This window comes from Rhincodon typus, chromosome 3 (assembly GCF_021869965.1).
Source record: "Rhincodon typus isolate 14 chromosome 3, sRhiTyp1.1, whole genome shotgun sequence".
NCBI classification, from domain to species: domain Eukaryota; kingdom Metazoa; phylum Chordata; class Chondrichthyes; order Orectolobiformes; family Rhincodontidae; genus Rhincodon; species Rhincodon typus.
The window spans coordinates 110,911,386-110,938,661 of NC_063334.1; positions in this window are offsets into that span (position 1 = coordinate 110,911,386).

A 27,276-nucleotide genomic window follows, 5' to 3' on the forward strand; every position below is an offset into this window, starting at 1 on the left:
CACCCCTCTACGGATTCTTCCTTTACAGATAAAGTCTAACTTTCTTTTGAATGTCTTGAATGAGCCTGCCTCCACAACACACTCAAACTGTGTATTCCACATATTAGCATCACGTTATGGGAAAAAAGTTGTCTCCCATATATTGCTTCTCCTTCTTTTCCAAATTATTTTAAATCTGCATCCTCTTGTTCTTGACCTTTTTATAAGTAGAGGAGGAGTAGTCCATTCAGTTCTTCAAACCTGCCGACCATTCAATAAACATGGTTCACCTGCCTCAGGTTTCAAGTATAATTCATGCCAGCTCATTATTGCACTCAACTCTACAATATTTTAAAAATATATCGATCTTTTCCTTAAAAACTTCCAATGACCTAACCTCTACGACACTCTGAAGTAGAGAATTCTAGATATTTATTACACTCTGGAAGGAGACATTCCTTTACATCTCAATTGTAAATCAATGTTCCCTTACTTTGTAACTGTGTCCTCCAATTCAAGACTCCCCATAGGTGGAAACATCTTTGCAACATCTACGCTGTCAAGCGCCCTCAAAGTGCTGTACGTTTCCATAAGATCAACCTTCATGATTCTAAACTCTAATGAATTTAGCCATTCTTGATAAGTCAATTTCAGGAGTAAGCCTAGTTATTCTCTTTTGAATTTACTCGAAAGTCAGTCTAAACTTTCTTAAATGCAGGGACCAAATCTGTTCACAGAATTTCAGTTGTTACCTTACCAATACCCTGTGCACAAGACCAAAAGATGCAGGCCATTTGATCCATTGAGTTCACTCTTCCATTTAATGAAATCATGTCTGATCTGATAACCCTCAATACCACTTTCCTGTTTTTTTTTCCCCATAAGCCTCGATTCCCTTACTATAGTTGGAACAAGACTTCCCTACTTTTAAACTTCAAACCCTCAAGCAGTAAAGACCAAAATTCCATTTGCCTTCCTTATAAATTACTGAACTTGCATGCTTTTTTTTGTGTTTCATGCACAAAGACTTGTGCATCCCTCTGTGTTATACATTTTTGGAGTCATTCTCTATTTAAATAATAGCCTGCCTTTTGATTCTTCCTAACAAAGTGCATGATCTTAAACTTTTCCCCACACTCCACCTGCCAGTTTTTTGCCCACTCACTCCTATATCTATATCCCCTGCAGATTCCCTGCGCATCACAACTTGCGGTCCTGCCTATTTTTGGATCATCAGCATATTTGAATATAATATACTCTGCCCCTCTTTCAAGTCACAAATATAGATAGTCAATAATTGAAGTAATAATAAACCAGTTTCCAAAAGCCGTTAAAAGAAGGGAACCTGCCACTGCAAATGAATCTGTCTTTCAATGAATTCTGTCCCACAGTCTCTTGGTTAACTTGACCTTCTGCAATGGTTCAGTGAGCCTCTCAGTTGGTTGAAGAACTGTGGCTTCCATAATTCAATGAGGAGGCGCTCAACCAAGGCGGTGTTACCCACATTCTAAGACCAAGCCAGCATGTAGTGCGACTATTATTTGGCACCTATAATAAATTAGATTCCTCCAACAATCAGTGTAATTGATATTAAAGCAACATTTTTTTTCTGAAGAAGGGTCTAGGCCCGAAACGTCAGCTTTCCTGCTCCGCTGATGCTGCTTGGCCTGCTGTGTTCATCCAGCTCTACACCGTGTTATCTAACATTTGTCAGCTGTTTGGTTTTGAGGTAGTTAAAAAATCAAACCGGAGGTGGATGATTAGGCTTCAAATAAACCTTATTAATTTTTCCTTTACTGGTTAATCCTGAATTGTTGACTAATTATATGTTGTAAGTGTTTAAATGTATTATTTACCATATGATGACTGCTAGTACTTTCCTGTTATGTCTAAGCTTTCAAAAATATTTTTGTAAAAGTAGCATGAATGCTCTGGTACTGTTCTGTGGGCCAGATTCTCAAAGTCAGGATGAATCTAGAGCCATTTCAAATGGCGAGCTGGTTTAATTCTGGGATGATTACCTCCTTTCCTGATAGAAGCAACTTATCACCAGTGTAGGATAAGAGTGCAGATTGTGACCTATGACCAGGCCAAAATAGGTATCTTCTAGCCATCTGGAATTTTTGAGACAGGCCAACATTCTCAATGACTGGTGGCTCACAGTTTGCAGAGATTTTGGGAAGTGGCATCTGTTTATGAAAAATGCCTGAAAGAATAATTTGACAAAGTCTTATCCACATTCCTCAGCCTATGATCTTTCATCTTCTCCAGCCACTTCCTTTGGGTTTTGACTCCCTCCACGCCAATTCATGCCTCTTCCATGACTCATCACTAACCATTGATCCATTTGATAACAGCAGCAAATGTGGAAATTCCACGGAAAATTAATCCATGCAGAATTATTTTTGAAAAAAAATCTGCCTTTCCTACAAACTTATAAAATTGTCAGTCAGACTGACCACTGAATAATCCATAACAAAGGCTCAAAAACCTCCCACCTCGTAAAACACTGAGGCACCGACAAAACAGATCACAGAAATAAACATATGTAAGTGAAGAGATACTGACCTTGAAGCAGTGCAATGAAGATCCATTATTATAACCATTTAAAGTGCTTCATTCAGCCAAGTCAGCAATTCACCTACATTTTCAAAAGTGAATCACTGCAGAGATCATTCTTTTCTTTGCCTTGGCTCTCAACCAAGGAATAGTTGGACATTACACTTGAGGCCAAAGGGATCAAAGGATATGTAGGAAAAGCAGGAACAGGCTATTGAGTTGGATGTTTCAGCCATGATCATAATGAATGGTGGAACAAGTTTGACGGGATGAACAGCTTACTCTTTCTCCTATTTTCTCTGGTTCAATGATAAGCAATCTGATGTAGATGGGTGGAAACTGACATGGGATTTCATTACATCTACAGTTGCAGTGTTATGAGTTAAGGTCCACAGATCTGATTTTAAGTTATGACATATGATACATGCAAGAGTTGAGAAGGGTGGCAAACTACGTTGACCTACATTCTGAGGCTCAAAAATGTTAACCTGTGTTTCAATCAAATGGATTTATTTATATTTGCACCCAAATCAGTTAAAATCATTACTGGATAGGTAGTTTGGGGTAGATTTCACACAGAAGGAAGTCACTTCCAGTAGACCAGAAATCAAGGATCAGTGGCATTAACCATGCTTTGATCAGGAGGCGTTGGCCTAGTGGTATTATTGCTGGACTGTTAATAGACAGGCCCAGCTAATGTTCTCGCCATAGCAGATGTTCGAATTTGAATTAAATAAAATCTGGAGTTAAGAGTCTAATGATGATTACAAAAGCATTGTCTTTTGTTGGAAAACCCCATCTGGTCCACTAATGTCCTTTAGGGAAGGAAACTGCCATCCTTACCTGGCCTGAACTACATATGACTGCAGACCCACAGCAGTGTGGTTGACTCTTAAATGCACTCTAGGCAATTAGGGAAGGGCAATAAATGCTGGCCTAGACAGTGATGCCTTCATCCTGGTAAATGAATAAAAATAAGAGATGACAGCCCTCTGTGTTAGAATATAATGTTTGTATGGTCAGCTGCATAATAGGAGCAAACAAGGTTATTTGCTTCTTTGAGTGTCCACGTAACTAAGCAAGCCAGAAAAGAATTTGTCAGTTTTAAGGCCATGCTTACTTTGATTTCTATCTGGTTATTCAACAATAAGCACATACAAATTGTGTTTATTGTAAATCCTGTAGATTTATTCTTCATTTTTCAACTGGGTGTGTAAGGTTTGAACACCTAGTGGGTTGATTGTGACTACCACCTTTGGTTTAGAACAAAGTGTCCTTCTTAAATCAGGATAGCCCACCAAGCATTGATTAAATTTAGTTCCTGAGATGAGTACCTCAGTTATGAGCATATGCTGTGCTGTTTCATATTGTACACGCATAATTGTGCATGACTAATAATCAATTAAGAAGCCATCTGTTCAGAAAGACTAAGAAGATTCAATTTCATCTGATGAGCACCTTATCTCCTCGGCCTTTACTAATCATAGAATTAGAAACCACAGGAGACCATTTGCTTCATCATACCTATGCCAACTCTTTTAAAGGCTTATCCAATTAGATCCATTCTCCTACTCTTTAAGCCTGGTCCTGAAAACTTTTCCTTTTCAAGTACTTATCCAGGTCCCTTTATATTTCATTGAGGATGCTTTCTATCCAGTGTGGAATGATTCTACAGTTCTTAATGTATAAAGTCAAAAGAAAGAAATACAAACAGAAGTATGACATATGGTCCTTTCAGTCTGCTCTGCCATATACAAAGATTATGGCTGATCTTCACCTCAAATGCACTTTCTTGCCTAATCCAACTATTCTTTGCAGTGTTGTAATCTATTCATCTTGATTTTATTAATGTGCTGTGACTGAACAAACACACCCATCTTGGGCTGAGAATTCCAAAGATACAACACTGTAATGGAACTTCTCTTCACCTCGGTTCTGAACGACTTTATGCTGAGACTCTTCTGCTCAGTTCTTGACTCTAGACAGCCTTTCCCCTGTAACGCCATCAAATTTTTTTGAATGTTTCAATGGGATTGCCTCTTATTCTTCTAAACTATATTCTACTCAACCTGTTCTCAAAAGTCAACACTGTCACCCCAGGAATCAAACTTGTGGATCTTCTTTGCACTGTTTCAAGGTCAGTATCTCTTCCCCTACACGAGTAGATTATGCCTTTTCTTTTAATTCATGCATGGGATGTGGGTGTCATTGGCTGGGCCAACATTTATTGCCCATCCCTAATTTCCCAGAGGGCAATTGAGTCAACCACATTGCTGTGGATCTGGAGTCATATGTGGGCCAAACCAGGTAAGGTTGGAAGATTTTGTGGTTGTAGATATGCTCACCAAGCTGGTAGGTTTAGTTGCAAATGTTTCATCACCCTGCCAGGTAACATTGTCAGTGTGCCTCCGATGAAGCGCCTGTCCCGCTTGTTATTTACGTGCCTCGGTTTGCTGGGGTAGTTGGTATCACTTCCAGTTCTGTTTGTCGGTGGTTCGTTTACAGGGTCTAATTCACTGTGTTTGTTGATGGAGTTCTGGTTGGAATACCAGGCCTCCAGGAATTCTCTGGCATGTCTCTGTTTGGCTTGTATGATTATGGATGTGTTTCCCAGTCGAATTTATGTCGCTCATTGTAGTGAGACAAGTGAGAATTGATTGTGTCCCTTGGCGGCTAGTTGGTATTTGTATATGTGTATTGCCAGTTTTCTTCTGGCTTGGCCTATGTAGTGTTTCTCAAAGTCCTTGCGTGGTATTTTGTATATTACACTGGTTTTGCTGGTTTTTGGTATGGGATCCTTTATGTTCGTCAGTAGCTGTAGTAGGGTGGTTGTTGGTTTGTGGGCTACTCTGATACCTACGGGTCTGAGTAGTCCTTGTTGTATAGTAGGGTGATTAGTGCGTCTGGTTGTGTTGTGTCTTCATGTTGTGGTCTGTCTCGGAGGTAACGGCAGATTGTGCTTTTTGGGTATCCATTCCTTTTGAAGACTCCATATAAGTGCTTCTGTTCTGCCTTATGTAGTTCCAGGTTGTTGCAATGAGTTGTGGCTTGTTTAAACAGTGTCCTGATGCAGCTCTGTTTGTGGGCAATGGGGTGGCTGCTGGTGTAATTGAGTATCTGGTCCGTATGTGTGATCTTTCTGTATACACTAGTTTGGAGTTCCCTGTTATTTTTGAGTTATACCATAACAAAAACAACCGGAATCCAAACTGACCATAGAGAAAGACCACATAAACTACACACTACAAACGACTCCTAGATATCAGAGTAGCCCATAAACCAACAACCATTCTACAACAGCTACTGATGAACTTCAAGGATCCCATACCCAAAACCAGCAAAACCTGTGCAATGTACAAGATATAATGCTGTGAGAAACACTACAAAGGGCAAACCGAAAGAAAACTGACAATACGGATATACATACACCAACTAGCCACCAAGAGACACGACAAAGTCTCACTGTCTCACTACACATGGACAATGAAGGACACAAACTCGACTGGGACACCACATCCATAATCACTCAAGCCAAACGGAGACACACCAGGAAATTCCTGGAGGCCTGGCATTCCAACCGCAACTCCATCAACAAATGCATTGAATTGGACCCTGCGTACAAACCACTGAGAAACAGAACTGGAAGTGATACCAACCACCCCAGCAAACCGAGGAATATAAATGATAAGCGGGACAGAACGCTGATGCTTCACCGGAGGCGCACTGACGATGTTACCTAGCAGGGTGATGAAACATTTGCAACCAAACCGACTGGCTCAGCGAGCTTGTCTACAACCTCATCCACAACCTGATCTACAAATCTCTCGAAAACCTTAGATGGCAGATTTTCTTCCCCAAAGGATATTAGTGAATCAGAGGTGCTTTTTATTCTTGACAATCGACAATGGTTTCATGATCATCATTAGACCCTTTATCCCAGATTCTTTATTGAATTGTGGGTGGGTGTGGACTTGTTGGGCTGAAGCACCTGTTTCTGCACTGTAAGGGTTCTATGACTCTATGAATTCCGATTCCACTATCTGCCACGGCAGGGTTTGAACCCGAGTCCCCAGAACATTGCCTGTTCTCTGAATTATCAGTCTAGTGATAATACAACTAGGCTATCACATCCCCTGCACATGATTATATTGTGCCTTTTTTTCTGATTTTGCATTTGCCGTACTGGTGGGAGCACAAACCTTTTATAGAGCGGATTTTTATAGACAAGAATGTAGGGCCTGGATTTTCATCATCACCACCAAGAATGACAGAAAATGTATTGAACAACAGCATAGCACTTACCAACAGGTCTGTTCATGATCCACAGATTGGTGGTAAACCCATGGGGAAATTTGCCAGCTTATGATACAATCAGTCCAAATTCTGTTCAAGTTAAATTGTAATCAACCTATTCTAAGTTACTATTACACATTTCTAGAGCAGATGGCACTTGAATCCAGGCCTCCTAGCTCAGCGATGAGGACACTACCACTGTACCACAACAGCTCCTAAAAATTCAGTTCAATCGATGGTAATTTTCTGTGTCACATTAGAGATTCTTGTGATGCAGTGATAGTGTCCCCACCTGTAGACCAGGAGTAAAGCTATTGTTTTGAAGAAGGGTTGCTGGACGCAAACCATTAACTCTGCTTTCTCTCCACGATGCTTCCATATCAGCTGAGTAATTTCTGTTTTGTTTTTGATTTCCAACATCCACATGTCTTTGTTTTACTCCAGACCAGGAGAACTGGTTTAAAGTCCCTCCTGCTCCAGTGATATGTCATAACATCTCTAAACAGGTTATAGAGTTAGAGTCAGAGAGTCATACAACACGGAAATAGACCCTTTGGTCCACCAAGTTTCCCAAACTAAACTAGTACCATTTGCCTGCATTTGGTCCACATGCCTCTAAACTTTTCCTATTCACTTATCTGTCCAAATGTCTTTTTAAATGTTAATAACTGTAACTGCATCTACCACTTCCTCTTCCACATATGAATCACCCTCTGTGTAAAAAAGTTGCCCCTCAGGTCTCTTTCAAATCTTGCTGCTCTCACCTTAAAAATATGCCCTCTAGTTTTGAACTCTCCTACCCTAGGGGGAAATCCTTTGCTATTAACCTTACCTATATCTCATTGAAAGTTGATTAACAAATATCTGTCAATTACTGACCAGCTGGTCTACACTCTGTCAAATTACGACCAGCCAATTGACATACATTGAAACAAAAATGTTGCAGCTTTCCTGAAAGTATGTTGGCAGAGAATGGAAAGGATAAATTGTGAAAAGTTTATTCTGGAAATGAAATAGGCAGCCTGGAATCTGTGGAAAAAAACAGGCTTTGCATGCTCCTGGGAGGACAGCTTGATGGACTTAATGGCCAATGCTTCTTCCATACTTGTCTATGTCACTGCCTCTACAGTCACTTCAAATGAAGTTTTGTGCTTTGAATCAAATGTGAATTCTTTTTCCAAGTTCTGAAAAGTTTAATGTAATCTGAAACATCTTGTACTACATGAGTAAATTACACTCATTTCTCACTAATGTGTGTGTTTTCTTGTGCTGGAAGCTGACTTTTCCATCATGTTTAGTAGTAAGGATCTTGGATACTCTGCCAAATTGATGACAAACAAGTGAAAGCGAAGTATAATACCTTCCAGGTAAGAAATTATATGTTGCACTCTCGTATGTTTAACAACCTGAGGGAGAACAAGTGTCTGTGCAAACACACGGTGATGAAATTGTTACATTGTACAGCACATAAAGAAGTCATTTAACCATCATGGCTGTGCCAGCTCCAGAAAGAACTAAGGACAGATAGAGTTCAGCACACTGCAGAGTTTAACTTGCACTTTAGTCACTTGATTTTGCAAACAGACAGCAGCATAACTTTATATTTCATGGGGAGAGAAATTGGATTTTTAAGTTTGCCCTGTTCTCTGTCATTGTAGGAATTATCATGATGGACAGAAGAATAATAGTCAGTATCAAACCCATATGTTCACACAACACGAACCACGTTATATAGCACAACAATTCTCCTTCAAGCTACTCATCATGACACTGTGTAAATCCAAAAGTAATGGTGCAAATAGCTCAGGGCATCAGGACCCTATTAACATTCCAGGACTCTTCTCTTGATCATTTTTTCATTCATTCATGGGACCTGGGAGGCACTGGCTAGGCCAGCATTTATTGTCCATTTCTAATTGCCCAGAGAGCAGTTGAGAGTGAATCACTTTGCTGTGGGTCTGGAGTCACGTGTAGGACAGCAGTTTCCCTCCCTAAAGGACATGAGTGAACCAGATGGGTTTTTCTTACCAAGTCTAAGTTATTTAATGGAGATCAGTAGACTCTTAACTCCAGCTTTTTATTGAATTCAAATTCCACTGTCTACAATGGAAGCATTCAATTCAGGGTCCCCACAACATTCCCTGGGTTTCTGGATTAATTGTACACTGATGACATTATTATGCCATCACTTCCTCAGGAACGGTTACTACACTATGTCCCTTTGCAACCACTGCCTTATGCTCATTCAACCATCTGACAGAATGGGCCAGCTGCAGTCTGCATGACCATGTTTTATATACACACCCACACTTCTACTCCAACTCTTTCTTTCTGATTTTATCTGTTATCTGATACTCCAGAAATGCTAACTACCTCAATACAGCAGCATCAGTAGGAAAAGAGGCTGTGAACTTTGTGGTATAATGAAATTCATATAAATCATGAAGATATGACTGACCACATAATGTTGACACCAGTAAGAAAGAAGACTCTCATCTAGAATGAGCATGTGAAGAGAGAGGTCTTAAATATTATACTAGAGAGCTGTATTGAGAACTTACTATGTGCAGACCTAAATAATGGCATGCTGCAGTACAAATAGAGGTGAAGAGATTACTTAGTGACAAGGAATCTCTGAGCAGATCCCTACAGCAATCCAGATCAGTATCTCAATGTCTAGGTAGTAATATTGCTTAAAGCACAAGATAAAACATGTTGACAGCTGGTGACACAAAAACCTACAGAGCTGGGATTTGAAGGTAGAACAGAGTCCAAGGGTCACAAGTGAACCTCAGAGTCACAGAAATGTCACATAGAAACATAGAAAATAGGGGCAAGAACAGGCCATTTGACTCCTTGAGCCTGCTCCCACATTCCTTATGGTCATAGCTGATCATCGAGCTCAATACCTTAATCCCACCTTCTTCCTATATCCCTTGATCCCCTTAGCCACAAGAGCTGTGCCTACCTCTTTCTTGAAAACATGTAATGTTCTAGCCTCCACCACTTTCTGTGGCAGTGAATTCCACAGGCTCACCACTCTTTGGGTGAAGAAATTTCTCCTGATCTCAGTCTTGAAAGCTTTACCCCTTATACTTAAACTATGACTTCCCCACCATTAGAAACATCCTTCCCGCATCTAACTTGTCTGTTAGAATTTTATAGGTTTCCATGAAATCTTCCATTTATTCTTCTAAACTTCAGTGAATATGATAATAACTGCTAATCGTTATCAACTCTTTATCTGTCCAACTGCTCTTCTCTCACTTCAGGCTCTATCCTATCATTTACTCCCTATCCCACCCCCTCCCTTTATTCTGCATATAAACTGATGTTTTCCCAGCCGCCATCTGTTCTGAGGGAGGGTCACCGGACCCGAAACGTTAACTCTGAGTTTTTTCTTCACAGTGCTGCCAGACCTGCTGAGCTTTTCCAGCAACTTTATTTTTGTGACAATAATAACTGATGAAATCTCTGCTCATGTGTCAGTCCTGCCATCCCAGGAATCAATTTGGTAATCCTTACTGCGTAGAAAGAGGCCATCCAGCCCATTGTGTCCACAAAATGTCTGAGGAGATTATTGATGACCTGATAAACTTCAATTCCACTCTGCTGCCTTTTCCCCATAAACATGATTGCCCCACTAATCAAAAATTTTTCTCAGCCTTGAATATATGCAGCAACCCAACCCTTACAGTCCTCTGCAATAAAGAACTCTACCAATTTATGACACTCTGAGAGAAGAAATTCTCATCATTTCTGTCTTACATGGACAACACTTCATTTTAAGATTATGCCCTCCAGTACTAGACTCTCCCACAAAGGGGAAAAATATCTCTCTACATTTAACCTGTCAAACTCTTCCCGGGATCATTTGTGTCTCAATAAGGACTTTTCTCATTTGCCTAGATTCAAATGAGTGTAAGCCCAACCTACTCAATCTTTCCTACATTGTATTCCATCCGCCAAATTTTTGCCCTCTCACATAGCCTGTCTATGTCCCTCTGGAGACTCCAAAGATTTGGGTACAGTACATTCACTTCCATCTCCAACTCATTAACATATAATGTAAATAATTTTGGCCCAACTCTGAACCCTCTGGCATTCCACCAGTTACAGGTCACCAGATTGAAAATGGTACATTTATCCCAACTCTCTGTCTTCTACTAATTAGCCAATCCTCTGTTATATAGTGGAGGTTGACCCCCTCCCCACTTGAAAACTAAAACTGAAACACCCAAAGAGGAGCTCCTCGCCTCTTAAGAAAACAATGAACCATCATTATGAAAAGATGCCTGTGGCTTCACTTATTTTGCTTTCTTTTTCTTTTTAAAACCTTAACTCCATTATATCATTAATCTAGAGTTACACATTTTATACAAATTTTATATATAACATTGAACACTGCTGCTTCTATCTTATATATATATATTTTTTTAAACTTGCGATAAAGCATCTGAGATAATATTTTCACAGCCCGTAACATGTACAATCTGTAAATTAAATGCTTGTAATATGAGACTCCAATGAAATAATCTGGTGTTCTTGTCCTTAAATCTTTCCAGAAATGTCAAAGGATTGTGATTGGCATACACAATCGTCTCTGATGCATTGTTTGCAACGTAAGTATTCATTTGTTGTAAGGTCATTACCAAAGCTCAATAACTCCTTTCCAATGGTTGAATACTTTTTCTGGTGTATTTTGTAACAAAATAGCTCCAACACCTACACCACTTGGGTCAGTGGCAAGTTTGAAAGGGTTTCAAAAAACTTTGGTGTGGCTAAAACTGGTGTGGCGGTCAACACAGGTTTTAAATTCTCAAATGCCTCCTCGCATTGTTCTGTCCAATGAAATTTTATGTTCTTTTTAAAAAATCTGTCAATGACGCCATTACGCTACTGAAGCTGGTTACAAATTTCCTGTAGAGTCAGCTCAATCCTATAAGTCATAGCATTTCCTTCTTTGAGAATGGTCTTAGAAATTCCTTGATGGCCCTCGTCTTTATGTTCCTCCAAGTCATCTGTCCATATCTGATGTTGTACCCTAAGAATGCGACTTCCACCTTCACAAATTCTGTTTTTGTCACGTTTGTGACCAACCTTGCCTCCCATGGTCTCTCAAAAAGCCCTGCCAAATGCTTCTTGTCATCTTTCCACAAATGGCTAAATGATCACGAAGCCATCTATGTAGTCAGCACAATTAGTCAAACATGCAACCATTCAGTTCATAAGCCTTTGAAAAGTGGCTTGTGTGTTTTTCATTCCAAAAGGCATTACTTTAAATTGATATAGCCCATTCAGGGTCACAAAAGCAGAAATTTCTTTTGCTCTCTCCGACAAATATACTGGCCAGCAACCAGTGAAGTAAGGCCAACTTTGTGATATAAGTAGTTGTCCTATTTGTTCCACACAATTCTCCAGCCTTGGAATTGGGTATAAGTCAGATTTGGTCACAGCATTGACCTTCCAATAGTCTATGCAGAATTGTTGACTATCATCAGGTTTGGGAATCAACATGATTGGTGAACTCCACCTGCTTTGACTCATCTCATTGATGTCTTTTTGGAGCATCGCTTCCACTTCCTTCTGAACTTGCACAGCTTTGAGAGGATTAAGCCTGTAGGCGTACTGTTTTATCGGAACAGCATTCCTTACATCAACCTCATGTACGATAGTATTAGTCCTCCCCATTCTGTTTTCACATTGGTCCTCATAGTACTGTAACAAGTCTTTGAATTCAGTTCTCTGTTCCTGGGATGGATAACTCACTACCCTATCCCATTCCTTAAGGACTTCCTCATTATTCAATTAATTCTGAGGCACATCTAAATCCAAGTCATGTGGATTTGATTCCTCACTCTGAGTGGTAGTAAATAATACCTGTTTCTCCGGTTCCCTTTCCCTTTCATCGTAAGGTTCCAGCATGTTCACATGACATGCGCAGATAATTTTTTTTTCCTATTGGCATCTTTATCAGATAATTCACCTAACTTAACTTCTTCTCAATCTGATAGGGACAACCAAACCTTGCTCTGAAGGGATCTCCTATCACTGGTAACAGCACCAATATTTTATCCCTATGGGCAAATGTACAAACTTTAGATTTCCTATCTGCTTCTTGTTTCATGAGGTGCTGTGTCACCTTCAAATGTTGTCTCGCTAATTCATCTACTCTGTTAATCTTTCTCTCACCTCAGATACATAATTCAACTGTGAGATCTCTGACTTCGCACCTATCAACGTTTCCTGAATTAATTTTAAAGGCCCTCTTACTTTGTGCCTGAACATCAACCTAAATGGAGTGAACTGAATCAAGTCATTTGGAGTATCTCTACAAGCAAATAATATAAATGGGATACCTTTATCCCAATCATGTGGGTAATCCTGGCAATAAGCCCTCAGCATCGTCTTTAGGGTCTGATATCACCTTGCCAATGCTCCCTGGGATTCAGGATGGTACGCACTTGATTTAGTGTTTTGGATGCCTAAACTATCCATGAACTCCTTAAATAATTTGGTGGAAAAATTGGACCCTTGGTCTGACTGAATCTCGCTGGGTAGTCCATAATGGGTAAAGGAAGCAAGCAACTCCTCCACAACATTTTTTATCTTGACATTCCGTAATGGAATTGCCTCCGGAAACCTGGTAGATGCATCCATTGTGATTAACAAATACTGGTTTCCACTTTTGGTTTTGGGGAGGGGACCTCCGCAATCAATTATAACCTGCATGAAAGGTTCTTCAAATGTGGGAACTGGCATCAACAGAATTAGTTTCATTACTGCCTGTGGCTTTCCTACCATCTGACACATATGTCAGGTAAGGCAAAATTCAACCACATTTTTATGTAATCCAGGTCAATAAAAGTGCTTCTGTATTTTAGCCTGAGTCTTCCTCACTCTTAGATGACCTCCCACAGGTAATTCATGTGCCACCTGCAATATTTCTTCTCTGTATTCTACCAGCAACACAATCTGGTGAACTTCCACCCATTTCTCATCTGTACTAACCTGCCAAGGTCTCCATTTCCACCTTAAGATTTTATCCTTGTAGTAATAGCATTCTGGAAAACAGTCTGATTCCTTTACGGAGTAGGCTTTATGAACTAAATTCTTTATCATCTGATCTTTTTGTTGTAGCTCCATTAGTCTTTCAGAGCTAAATACCTCTGCCTGATTCTTTACTTGCTTAGGTTTATCCTTTACCAATTCATGAAACAAATATCAGCTAACTGGACCTCAACTCCTTCTCATCTTTCTCTTTTGTTTTCCCTTCTTGTTTTAACTTATGGCTGTGAGGTCTTGTCACCACACAGTCTGAAAATATTCCAGGGTACTTTTTTCTAACTCCTCAGTTCCCTGGTTTTCTTTTGGCTTTTCCACTACGATGGGCATCATTCTCACCTGTGATCCAGCTAAATCATTTCTAATAATAAACTGTATACCTGGAATAGCCAATTTTTCCATCATTCCCACTATCACTTCCCCAATCTTGATTGGACTGTCTAGCGTTATCTTAAACGGGGGAACATTACTCCTCTTTCCAGTTATTCCAAGATTAACACTCTCTCGGGCAATATTTCAGAAAGAGTGCAAATATTTTCACCTCTCACTATTAGAGACAGAGCACCTTCCTTACCTCTCAATATTTTAACTTCTTTACCTACTCCCCCTGCTCTACCTAAGTAAATCTTAACCATTCAGGTGAAGTCTTTGAAAAGGTCTTTGAAAGGATCACCCATTTGGGTTTTTTTTAACATGTAGTAAACTTTTCCCAGTGTGATATACCTTTTTTGTTTTTCATTGAAGGATTTCCCTCTTTCCCAATTTCTATCCCTCATGGAATTAAATTGCTGTCAGAAGTTAAATTTCAATTTATGCACTATTGCATATTCACATGCCGTCTCAGGAGCTCATCTTGCTGTTTTAACTTTCTGTTCTAAAACATGAGTTCTTATCGCTTCTGGAAGTGAGTTTTTCTATCTTTCATGCTCTCATTCATCAATCAAAGTTGCTCTGTTTAATTCTTTTAGATTCGATGTAAGTCTGACCTGGTTCCTTTCTTACATTTCTGAACTATTGTCTATATGCTTCTGGTACCAATTCATAGGCACTCAAGATAGCCTGTTTTACTTCTTCATATTCTCCCGACATCTCCTCTAACAGTGCTGCAAACACCTCACTAGCCCTGCCTACCAACTTGGTCTGAAATAACATTATTCACATAGTCTTTGGCCATTTCATCTGTTTAGCCAATTTCTCAAAGGAAATGAAAAAGGCTTCTACATCTTTGTCATTGAATTTTGGTAATGATTGGATATATTTGTAAGTATCCCTACCATGCTGTCGGCTTTGATGTATTTGCTCATCATCACTTCTATCTTGTACTTTTACTTCTGTCATTAGAAGTCTTTTTGCTTCAAGTTCCAACTTCATCTTTTCCACCTCAAACATTCTTTCCTTTTCTTCTGCCATGGCCATCTTTTCTTTTTCTTTTTCCTCTGCCAGGGTAATACTTCCCTTTTCTTTTTTTTCTGCTAGTTGTCTTGTTTTCTTTTTTTCCTTCAGCTAGAAATCTTTTCCCCCTTCTTTATCCTCTAGCTCCAATTGCCTAATTTACAATTTAATTTTTTCAAGCTTCACTGCATTTTCTCTGATATATCTAAATGCATGGCTAACTCTGCAAATAACTTCAGCTTTCTTATTGTCCCAGTTAAACCAATTTTATCCTGTTTGTTAATTCTACAAGTGTCACTTTTTCTGTCTTTCTAAACTTTCTTGGCAAATTTGGGAAGCATCTTCAACCCCCAGAACCTCTTTACCAATGTTGAGAGCCATTCCCCCACTTTTGATTTAACCAGCAACAAGCAAGTGAAAGTAAACAGATTTTCTACTTCTCACTTAAGTTTTATTTAAAGCTCTAGGATACGAGTCCCCAAGTCTGTTTAAATCTGCTGCGACCTTTTATACCCTAAATCTGTTCAAACCTGTCCAAATCCTGGATGAGTCCCTAATCTGTTATAAAGCAGAGGTTGACCCTGCTCTGAGAACTAAAACCGAAACACCCAAAGAGGCACCTCACCCTATAAACTGTAAAAAGAGCATGAAAAGTGGTGTAACCTGATTTTCAGCAACTTTTGGTGGTTAAATAATATGAAACCATGACACTCACTTTAAAATCAACAAGTAACAATTTATTGATCTAACTCTAACAGAGAATAAATTAACTAAACTATTAACAACTTAAATAAATCCCTTCTAACTGCTAACTATTCCCGAATAAAGCAAGACTCTAATGGTATGCTGTTCCAATAAAGACAAGTCTCAATTATATTAAAAAAAATAGACTTTAGTCTCTCGAAATTACAGCCATGTTATGTGTCTTCTGGAATGTTCTGTGCTTTCTCTATTGATTCTTCTGTCAGGAATATTAACTAGTTGTGCTTTGGTACCATTTTTCTTTGGATGATGCTTTCTCTAAGACATAGAGGAGGCTGTTAGAGCCAACGATTCTATCTTGAAAGCTGAAGGCCATTAGCTCTGGTGGTTGGCAGCTAGCTCTGTCAGATGGCAGTTAGCTCTGTTTCTTTGTCCAACTGCCCCCTTCTTTTATACCCTTAATGACAAATCAATATTTCTTACAATAGGATTGCTCCCATGTTTTTAAAACCATCAGATTTAAACTTAATTGGTTTTTGGTATCGAAGTGTCTGGTTCAAATTGATTGGCTAAATTCAAAAGCCTGTTGCCTTTGTGTAAACTGCTACTTGACCTACTGACCATACGGCCTTTTAATACAAATGTTTCAATTCGGGTGCTCTCTGTGTACTTGCAAACATTCAAGCTGCTGCTCACAGACATCCATTTTAAATCTCTAAGTACAGGAAAAGTGCATTATATTTTAAAGGGACCACACAATGCTTTCCCCCCATAACATTTTACAAACACCAAATTCTAACGTCCTGCCTCCCAATCCACAAGTACTCTACCCAACTTTGCAACATATCCATGCTGATAAACTACCCCAACACATGGGCTCTTATTAAGTAGCTTGATGTGCTTTACTTGATCAAATACTTTTGGAAATCCAAATATATTACATCTATTGATTCCCCTTTATCTAACCAGCTTGCTACCTTCTGGACAAATTTGTCAAGCATGATTTTCCCCTTTATGAAGTTACGTTAATTTTGCTCAATTATCTGATGGTTTTCTAAATGGTGTGCTATTAAGTTGTTTATAAAAGACGCTAACATTTACCCAACAACAGATGTTAAGTTAATTGACATAGAGTTACCTGTTTTTATTTATATTTCCCTTCCTTTTTACATGGGTTGTTACATTCGTCGCTTTCTAATCCTCTGGGAACTTTCCAGAATCTTAGCATTCTTGAAAGGTTACGACCAGTGCATTACCTATCTATGTAGCTACTGCCTTTAAAATCCTTGGATGTAAACCAATGCTCTTATTGGCCTTTATCTCAATTCGCTTCCCCAGAACTTTTCTGTCATAACAGGAATGTATTAATTACCTACCCCTCAAACGTTAACTCTTTATAATTTAGTTTGTTTGGAATGCTGCTATTAACCTCTACCATGAAGACCGATAAAAATTATTTGTTCAAGTCCTCTGTCATTTCATGCTCCCTATTATTGTTTCCCTAACCTCATTCTCTCATGGCCCAATGTTCACTTTCCCTCACTTCATTTTTACATAGTTAAATAAGTTAGCAGTATTGCGTTCATTGAACCTTTCTGTTACCTCTTAAAAAGAAAACTCCAGGCAGTTATAATTTCACCTTTAGACATCCATGCTGACTCTTCCTCATCATCTCATCTTTTTCCATATGAATATGACAGTTTTCCAAAACAATTGTTTCTGGTAGCTCCCTACCGCTGATGTTAAAGTAATTGATCTGTATTTGTTGGGAGTATCCTTGCAGCCTTTCTTGAGAAAAGCCACAATGTTTGCAATGTTCCAATCTTCTGTCACCTTCTCCTCTATGGAAAACAGAAAGACTACATCTAGTGCCCCTGCAATTTCCACTTTGACTTCTTCCAGATCGTGATGCATCTTATCCCATCCCAGTGCCTTGTCAACTTAAAGCCCAAACACTCTATTCAATACTTCTTCCTTGTCAGTTTTGATTCCTTCTAATGATACTCTCCTGTGTCACTATGGTGTGGGTAGCATTTCCTTCTTTGGGAAAGACAGAAGAAAAATATTCATTTCACACCTCACACCTGCTATCTCTATATGTAAATTCCCTTCCTCGTCTATAATTGGCCCTACTTTTCCTTTTAACATTCTTTGCTTTTTATATTCCCATTTAAGATTTTGAGATATCCCTCTATGTTGGTTGCTAGTCTTTTCTTATAATTCATCTTTGTTTCTCTTACTTGTTTCTTTTATCTCCCCTCAGAACTTTCTATGTTCTTTCTGATTCTCAATTGAATTTTCAGCCTGAATCCTATCAGAAGCAACTCTTTCTTCTTCATTTTAACTTCTATCTCTTTTGTCATTCAGGGAGCTCTAGATTTGTTTGTTCTTTCTTTGCCAGTTGAGACGATATACCTTGACTGTATCTGAGCTATGTTGAAGAGGAAAAACTCTGAAGTTAGGATAGTGTTTCACAGATTTTGAAAATCAAGCAAACTGCAAAGACAGGGAAAAAAATTTCAGAAGACTTTTTATTATGGGAAAAGTGGGAAAACTCCAAATGGTAGCAAGAAAAGCCTTCAAAAAATCTGGAGCCTAACTATAAACTTGCAATATTCTGGAAAGTAAACACACAGAACTGGAACACTTCAACAGTAAGAAGGAAAAGCCCAAGTAGTTAGCAAGCTTAATCAGGCGTGTTTGTCCAAAGAGATAGTTGCTCTGTTACAGACTTTGCCATTACTCCATCATTTAATAATGTGAAGATCACAAAGAGGTCAGAAGTTGAAGATCTGTAAACAGCAGTTTCAGCTTTATAGAACAGCTTCAGGCTTACACTTTAAGGAAAAGTGCCATCAAGTCAGCATATTTTATATGCTGTAGGTCTAATAGCTGGTGATGTTCTGCATGACAAAGCATGGAAGAAATATTATGGAGAAAGATGCATTGATCAAAGCATTCACTTTGCATTTTAGCCACACACAAAATTTATGTTTAAAAGGGACAAAATTTCATCAGCAATCTCAGCACTTCTGAGAATTAATAAAAGCCTTTTTAATGGATTTACATCATTAAGGATAAGTATTTAGGAGTTCCTGTGCGGATGCAACACCACTCCTTTTAAATCCAGCAACTCATCACAACAGCTCAATGAACACTCCAGAATACTTTCACAAATTTTGCATTTGCCAAGTTAATCTAAATCACCTTCCCCACAAGTTGAATGTCTGGTCCTGTAAGTAAGTCATGGCCTATTGTCAATTATTTATATTTATTCTTGTACATCACCTATGACACTTGAATCCATTATCATTTGCTTAGTTATTCTTATAGACTTTATAGAGTTTATTTTATATTAAACTGCTTAATTCCCCGAGTTTACAATGTCCCTCCAACAGTCGGAGCTGGGAAGCTGTGTTTGCTTTGTATTGTGAAGAATGTTCAGTTGCTTCTGATAAAATTACAATTTAACATGTTTCAAAGAAGGTCAAGATTAGATTACATAACACAGCAAATGCAGCTTTATAAACTTTTCTAAATTAAATGACAAAAAAACACCCTTTATTAAATGTATGACATAAAATTAATCTCAGGCCATGACTCATTAAATATTGTTGATTATAACTAATTCTTCCTTTTATTTTAATTAAGAAATGGAGCTGCTGATATGGCAACAGGTCAGATAGCCCAAGAAGATTCAAGCTTCAGACTCAAACCTGTCCTAATTTAGGAATGCTAGATGTGAAGAGGAGAGATATTTAGCCGAATGTTCTTCCTACAGGAACATCCCAACACAATCCCACTTCCATCATTCATGGCATTTTGTTGTTTCTCAAACTATACCATGCTTATCTACCTTCATCACTCTGGAAGTTCAAGTCAATAGTCAAAACAAGATTAAGAAAAAGTTCCTGAATTTTGTAATTAAGTTGTTAATTTGAAAAAGTTGCTACCTTGTCTCAGCAAAAAGCTCAGCAAGGAGAGTAAACATGATTTACTCTGAACAATTTTATGCTGGCTTTCCTCAATTAATTTATATATACCCAAGTGACCTTTAATTTAGGCCAGCATGATTGTTTCTGGAGGTTTCTTCACCAACAAGGCTAAACTGGCTTCTTGTTAGTTGCGAGGTTTATCTTCATACCTTATTGTGGAAAGGGTCCTCTAATACTACCTGAGTCCAAGGAAAATTGAAAATTACTGGTGGGTCAAACTAGGGCAGGACTTACACAGTTAATGGTAGGGCCCTGGGGAGTGTTATAGAATAAGAGATCTAGGGGTGCACGTTCATAGCTCCTTGAAAGTGGGAGTCTTTGGTAGACAGGGTGGTGAATAAGGCTTTCAGCACATTTTCTCTCATCCATTAGAGCACTGAGTATAGGTGTTGGAGCGTCTTGTTACAACTGTACAAGACATGGGTGAGGTTGCTTTGGAGTACTACGTACAATTCTGGTTGCTCTACAAAAGGAAGATATTATTAAACTAGAAAGAGTGCAGGGAAGATTGACTAGGATTCTACCTGGATTGGAAGGTTTGAATTATAAGGAGAGGTTGGTTAGGCTGGGGCTCTTATCCCTGGAATGTGAGAGACTGAGCAGTGACCTTACAGAGGTTGATAAAATCTTGACATAGATATGATAGACAGCCAACAGCTTTTCCACATGGTAAGGGAGTCTAAAACAAAAAAGGCACAGGGTTAAGCTGTGCAGGGAGAGATACCAAAAGGCTCCCCAGGGGCAACTTTTTCACACAGAGGGTGGTGAATGTTTGGGACAGACTGCCAGAGGTGGTGGTGGAAGGGGGTACAATTTTGTCATCTAAGAAACATTTAGACAGGTGTATGGATGGGATAGGTATGGAGGGATATGGACCAAACAAAAGCGAATGGGCCTCGTTTAATTGTGAAAACTGGGCAAAATGGACAAGTTGGGCCGAAGGGCCTGTTTCCATGCTGTTGACCTCTATGATTCTATGGCACTACTTCCTCATTTTGTGAACTACAATAGATACAAGGTTAGCCTTCCCAGCCTTTTTGGATAAAGTAATATGCCACTTCCAGTATGAATCTGGTAAATCTTCATGGAATTGATTCCAATGTACTTACATCCCTCCTTAAACAAGAACAATTCTATACACATCACTCCAGATATTGTTTCACCAACGCCTGTATAACCTCCCTACTTTTGTATTCAATAGCCCCTGGCAATAAACAATAGCACTCACTTTTAATGTGCTTTCCTAATCACTTATTCGGCAGAATTTTACCTTTTTTAAGCTATGTCCAAGTTGTGTCAAGTTTATTGGAGGTTTTTTTTACCGTATCTTACCAAACTCACCTCATTAATGACCTAACCGGGCCATCTGTTGTATGTCACACCTAATTCCAGCCCCACTTTACCACATGCTATTCCCAGAACAATTTGCACCTCAAGTCACTCCTTGTGGCTGTGCCACCCATAAAAAGCTGCTGTGTAAAGGATATTTCTGGAATGTTTCGGAAGAGAAGAAGATGGTATTCTGATTCTCGGGCAGTGACCTGAGGGTCCTGGTCAAGGAGGTGGTGCAAAGAATGACTATCCTCTCCTTGGACGGCAAGTCAGGGATGTCATGCTGCCAGAACCTGGCAACCTAGGCTGAGGTTACCATCTGGGTCAATGCCACCTCCAGACTCCACAGGAATGGCCAGCAGTGCAGTAAGATGATCAACAATCTTTTCCACGGCACCAAGTTAAGTGCAGCACCCTCTCTCAGTGACATCGACAAATTATCTATATTACACACCTGTCACACCCATTTGCCATTAAGGTTCATGTTCTGCCACACTCATTATTGCCTGCAACACCTTTCCTCGCCTGCACTCACCCATCCGAACTTCCCACACCATAAACCCTGTGAGGCCTCTGCACTGCCTCCTCACTCTCTCAAAATGCTTCACTACCTATCAACCACCTGCACCAACACTAAAATCCAATCCAACCACTTTCATCTCATTTGATTCTTTCTTTTCATGCCAGCCCACAGTTCAAAACGAGCCCATGCATGTGGAGGGGTTCTGCCATTAGACTTCTCAGCTCGCATGAGTTGAGAATGCTGGCCTTTGCTGGAGAAAACCAGGACTTTACTTTGCGGATGCAGAGACACCCATGTCCCATCCACCAAAAAAGTACTATTTTTCACTCCACTGTAACTTTCAAACTCATCCTACTGTCAGTCACATGCATCGCACACCGTTTCTGGGCACGGACTGTAATATTTTCTTTCACTTTTTGACTCGCAGGTACAGCCAGCTTCTCCACTACCCCTACACATAAACATCCAGGTCCTCAGAATCCATCTCCCAGACCTTTGAATGGCACAGGAGGCGTCAGCAAATCTGCCACCTCAGATCCTTGCTGGGAATGTTAAGTCTAGAAGGTGTTGAGTCACAATCTGGTGAGCGCCTCACTGCAACATTTCTGCAGCTGGCTGTTATTGAATTGTTCAGGAATGTCTGTGACAGGGAGGTAAAACACACACACAGATGATCAATGCATTAGGATGGCCAAAGAAGAGAGATCCCGCAATTTTGTGTCCTCAATCGTACATGGGTCTATGCGCAAAGCTTCTCTTCCTTTAAAGGCCCAAGCATCAGTGTTTGCTGCAAGCCCCTCTCTGGCAGTTTGAATCACTTATCCCACCCACTCTGGGTGTGAATGCAGCTATTTTCCTCCCTCTTGCACATTTTCCATTTGCTGCATCATGAAAGGAAACATTGAATGCTCCTTTGTCAGTATCTTGCAGCCTCCACCTTAATGTGCTGATGAGCCCCTGAACATGCAAATCTCTTTTCTGGTCGTCCTTCCCCTAAACCCTACAAGCTTTACACCTGCCCAGGCTGTCATCCAACCCAGCTATGTGCACCTGCCCACCTTTTATACCAAGGCCCTGGCGTACTTGGTGAGAAGATAATTCACAATACCACAACACCCTTCCTCCCTCACCCTTACATGAAGCCAAAGTATTCTTAACTATGCGTAAATCCTTGCTGCTTGACCTACTTCCCAGCCAATCTCTTCCGTAACAGATTCTGTTGCCCCTTTCACAATTCTCATCCACCCTTCCCCGAGCCTGAAACCCTCAATTCCTTGCATGCAGACTCCCAACTGTTGGGTGTTTACACAGACTGTGGTAAGGACGACGCCTCTGAGACACTGAGACATAGTTAACTGCTTGCTGTGCATACAGGGAGTTTGCCGCATAAAGAATGGGAGCGAGTTTTGATAGCACACTGCTATACAGTAAAAAAAAACACCTCGGTTGATGACTGTGGCAAAGCAAGCTGCCTGGCTGTGTGAGTAAGTTAATTGGCATGTCAAGGCAAGGTACAACAAGGCATGAATGGTGACAGCATGCAGGTAGGTGCTAATTGAGTGCCTTACGAGATCAAGCAGCCCTGAGATGGAACCTGGTCTCAACTGTGAGCTGGTTCCATGGGCATGTATTAAGTTTCCCTTCTACAGCCTTCCAATGGTAGTAGCTGGTGCTTCCTGCAATGCAAATCGATATTTCAAGATTAAAACCCAAACCCAGTTCCGAAGAAGGGTCACTGGACCCGAAACGTTAACTCTGTTTTTCCCTCCACAGATGCTGCCAGATCTGCTGAGCTTTTCCAGCAACTTTGCTTTTGTTACTGATGTTTCAAGGTTGCCTTGTCAGTGTATCAGAGAGGTGCCCTGATGGTCAAGAAGTGTTTGCAAGTGTCATATTCCAAAGTCTATGGACGAAGGATGTACGCAGTTAGTGCAGGTAAATTGTGCCCTGATTCAATCAAATGCAACATGGAGGTCTTTAGTCCAAATAACGAGCTGAATCCACCAGGTATCCCTTTCGGTTCCCATGGCGGATTTTCTCGATGACTGTCTTGTTTGGTGAGTTTGGTAAGGTAGAAGGCTGGATATTATTAAAACGAGTTGATTCACAAAAAAGAATGGCGTTTAACAATCTTCCTCTGTGGTTGACAACTCGTCACTGCCTAGCAAGAAACTTGCCATTCCACTTACAAGCATCATCAAAGATGGCGCAAGATACTCCCAACACTGAGATGGGTCTTGCTGGATTTCTTTTCTGATTCTGACACACGTCTGATTGTAGCCCAGATTACTCAGACCTCTTTAAAATTCTGCCCCTTCTATCTGCAAACTAGCCTTTAGTGATTCATGCAAAACATGAGGTGCATGAATAGGGTGAATAGCCAAGGTCTTTTTTCAAGGATGGGGGCATCCAAAACTAGAGGGCATATGTTGAAAGTGAGAAGGGACTGATTTAAGAAAGACCTGAGGGGTAACCTTTTCACGCAGAGGGTGGTGCATGTATGGAACAAGCTGCCAGAGGAAGTAGTGGAGGCTGGTACAGTTACAATATTTGAAAGGCATCTGGAAGGGTACATGAATAGGAAGGGTTTAGAAGGATATGGGCTAAATGCTGGCAAATGGGGCAAGGGTAGATTGGGAATGTGGTCTGTGTAGATGAGTTGGAGCGAAGGGTCTGTTTCCATGCTGTATGATTCTATGACTCTATGACTTAACATTTAGTCTATTGAGACTGGTGGGTCTTGTCTGACTCTGAAGTATTTTGATACAACATGTATGCGCCACCCATTTTTTTATTCTGAGGTGCTACACACTACTGTTGTAACAGGGAAATAAGGAATAAGATCAAATTAAATTGTAAAATGTCAGCAGCATAGCATGCTGGAGCACTTGTAGAAGCAAAAAATGAAAGGAGGTCATGTCATTTTCTACAGCTTTGCACTATCTAACCATGCTGAAGGTTAGAGTCTGATTGACTGGTAACAACTCCACACTGTACCATTGTTATATTTTGTTCACACTCTTTGGCCTACTAAAATAGTATCTGCAGCAAGGTGTCACTACAATCAGGAGGCTTCAGTATTTACATTCCTTTATTCTAACCAGACATGGGTTTCAGACCTGGGTTTCACTGCTATTGACACTTTAGCTAAAACTAGAACACGTACAACATGTAAATTTAATTAGCTTTCATTTTGAGTAGAATTACCTTCTTAAACCTCTGGGCCTTTCTACCTTTTTATGACACTCTTTAATCACTAAACCTTTGACCAGTTAATGCCTCCTTTTCTGGCTCAATGTCAATTATTTGATTAATTGATTGTTTACACTACAATTAGTGCCTTTGCATGTTTATCACATTTAAAACATGAATTGAAGTTGACTATTTTTAACCAACCATTTTTATAACACTGACTTCTTTATTTTACCTTATTGTTAAATTCTTGTAGCTTCGAGGTGTGGTGTATGCATTGGGATAGATTTTCAGAGGAACACAGGGATGAAACCGACATTGCATGTGACCCAGTGGAATTTGAAATGGGACAGTCTTTATAATGGGCAGTCAAATCACAATATCAGTTTCATGGATGTTTACGGGGAGACAGTTGAAAATCTATGTCACTGTCTTATTCTCCAACAAAACAAAGTTAAAATCCAAAATATTTACTGAGCAACTTGTGAACCAATAGATTTGCCATTGTAAAGAGCTGTTGGCTTAAATAAGGTAAGTTTATTTTCAAAAATGTATCAGTTTTTCAATACAAATATCATCAATTTCTAGAACAAAACCCTTTCAAACCACGTGTGTAAACCCAAACATCTTTCTGTCAAGAATGCAAATTCACAGAAAAGCACTGAAAAGACAGAATGGATTTCCTGGCAGGCTGAATACATTGTGCAGCATCTGACAGTAAGATGATTGGATGAACTGTAATAAGTTTTCCCAATCATGAGTGCTATTTTAAGCTTAAAGAAAAAGATTTCACAAGCTTCAAAATCTCCCCTCCCCCTACCGCATCCCAAAACCAGCCCAGCTCGTCCCCGCCTCCCTAACCTGTTCTTCCTCCCACCTATCCCCTCCTCCCACCTCAAGCAGCACCCCCATTTCCTACCTACTAACCTCATCCCGCCTCCTTGACCTGTCCATCCTCCCTGGACTGACCTATCCCCTCCCTAACTCCCCACCTACACTCACCTTTACTGGCTCCATCCCCGCCTCTTTGACCTGTCTGTTTCCTCTCCACCTATCTTTTCCTCTATCCATCCCCTATCCGCCTCTCCCTCTCTCCCTATTTATTTCAGAACCCCCTTCCCCTCCGCCGTTTCTCGGCCCGAAACATCAGCCTTCCTGCTCCTATGATACTGCTTGGCCTGTTGTGTTCATCCAGCTCTACACCTTATTATCTCAGCACTTACATGAGTTGTTTCATTCGGTTTTCATTATTGGCTTGAAAACTACTTTTTCCGCTTCAAGGTGAGGCATAGATGCAGCCTTAATAGTGTCCTGAAAGGTATTCACAATACACAATAGATTACAACTAAATAGAGCTACAGTGTGGAAATTTGGAAAATATTACTGAAATTTAAGAGACAATTTTAACCTAATCCAACCCAGGGAAACTATTGGGTTTGAATCTTGCTAAATTTACACATTGCCTGGCAGAATGCAGAACTTGCATTCCACCTCATTTAATAGTTCCATTTCCCAGTGGATTAACTTCAAATAATCCATTTAGAGTGGATCCAAGTCCTCAAAATCCACAATGAAATAGTGTTCCTAAACTCACAACAAATGTGGAATATCTTTGTCTGCTATTTTAGAGGATATATTAACTTGTTTGTTCTCCGCGGGTTAAAGTTGCTTCTGAAATCGAAGACAAATAAATTGATCAAGACATGAACTGCTCTACTTAAGCTGTTATCCCAGTGACTAGTTAGTTACAAGCCTAAAGGTTTCAGAACTCAAGAATATTAAAATTAAGGGCTAGGTATTTTCTTGAAATCACTTCCAACCGTTTGCATACAAAAGCAATTCATTGACTGGTAAAGTGCTTTAGACATCCTAAGAATGTGGTCTGTTGGTCTAAAGAGGCAAGTATGTTCATTCCTAACAGCTTTTCCTATTTCTGATTTCACTCCTTGTCACAAGTGATTTTTTTTACATAACATCATGATTTAATGTGATCGCGCTTGACTCCTATTGAAAAATATTGCAGTCTAGTTTCTTATTTCTAGCTCGGCTATACTTCTTTCCTTGAAGAACTGAGAAACACTATGATTCTCTCACTTCCCCTATTTGATTCTTATGAAGAAAACGTAGACTGATCTGAATAAAATGTTGTCAAATTTATATTGCTCATGAGTGGATAGCTCTATTACATATGTGCAACAACAGAATAATAATCAAGTCTGACATTGTGAATCACGCAGTCTAAAA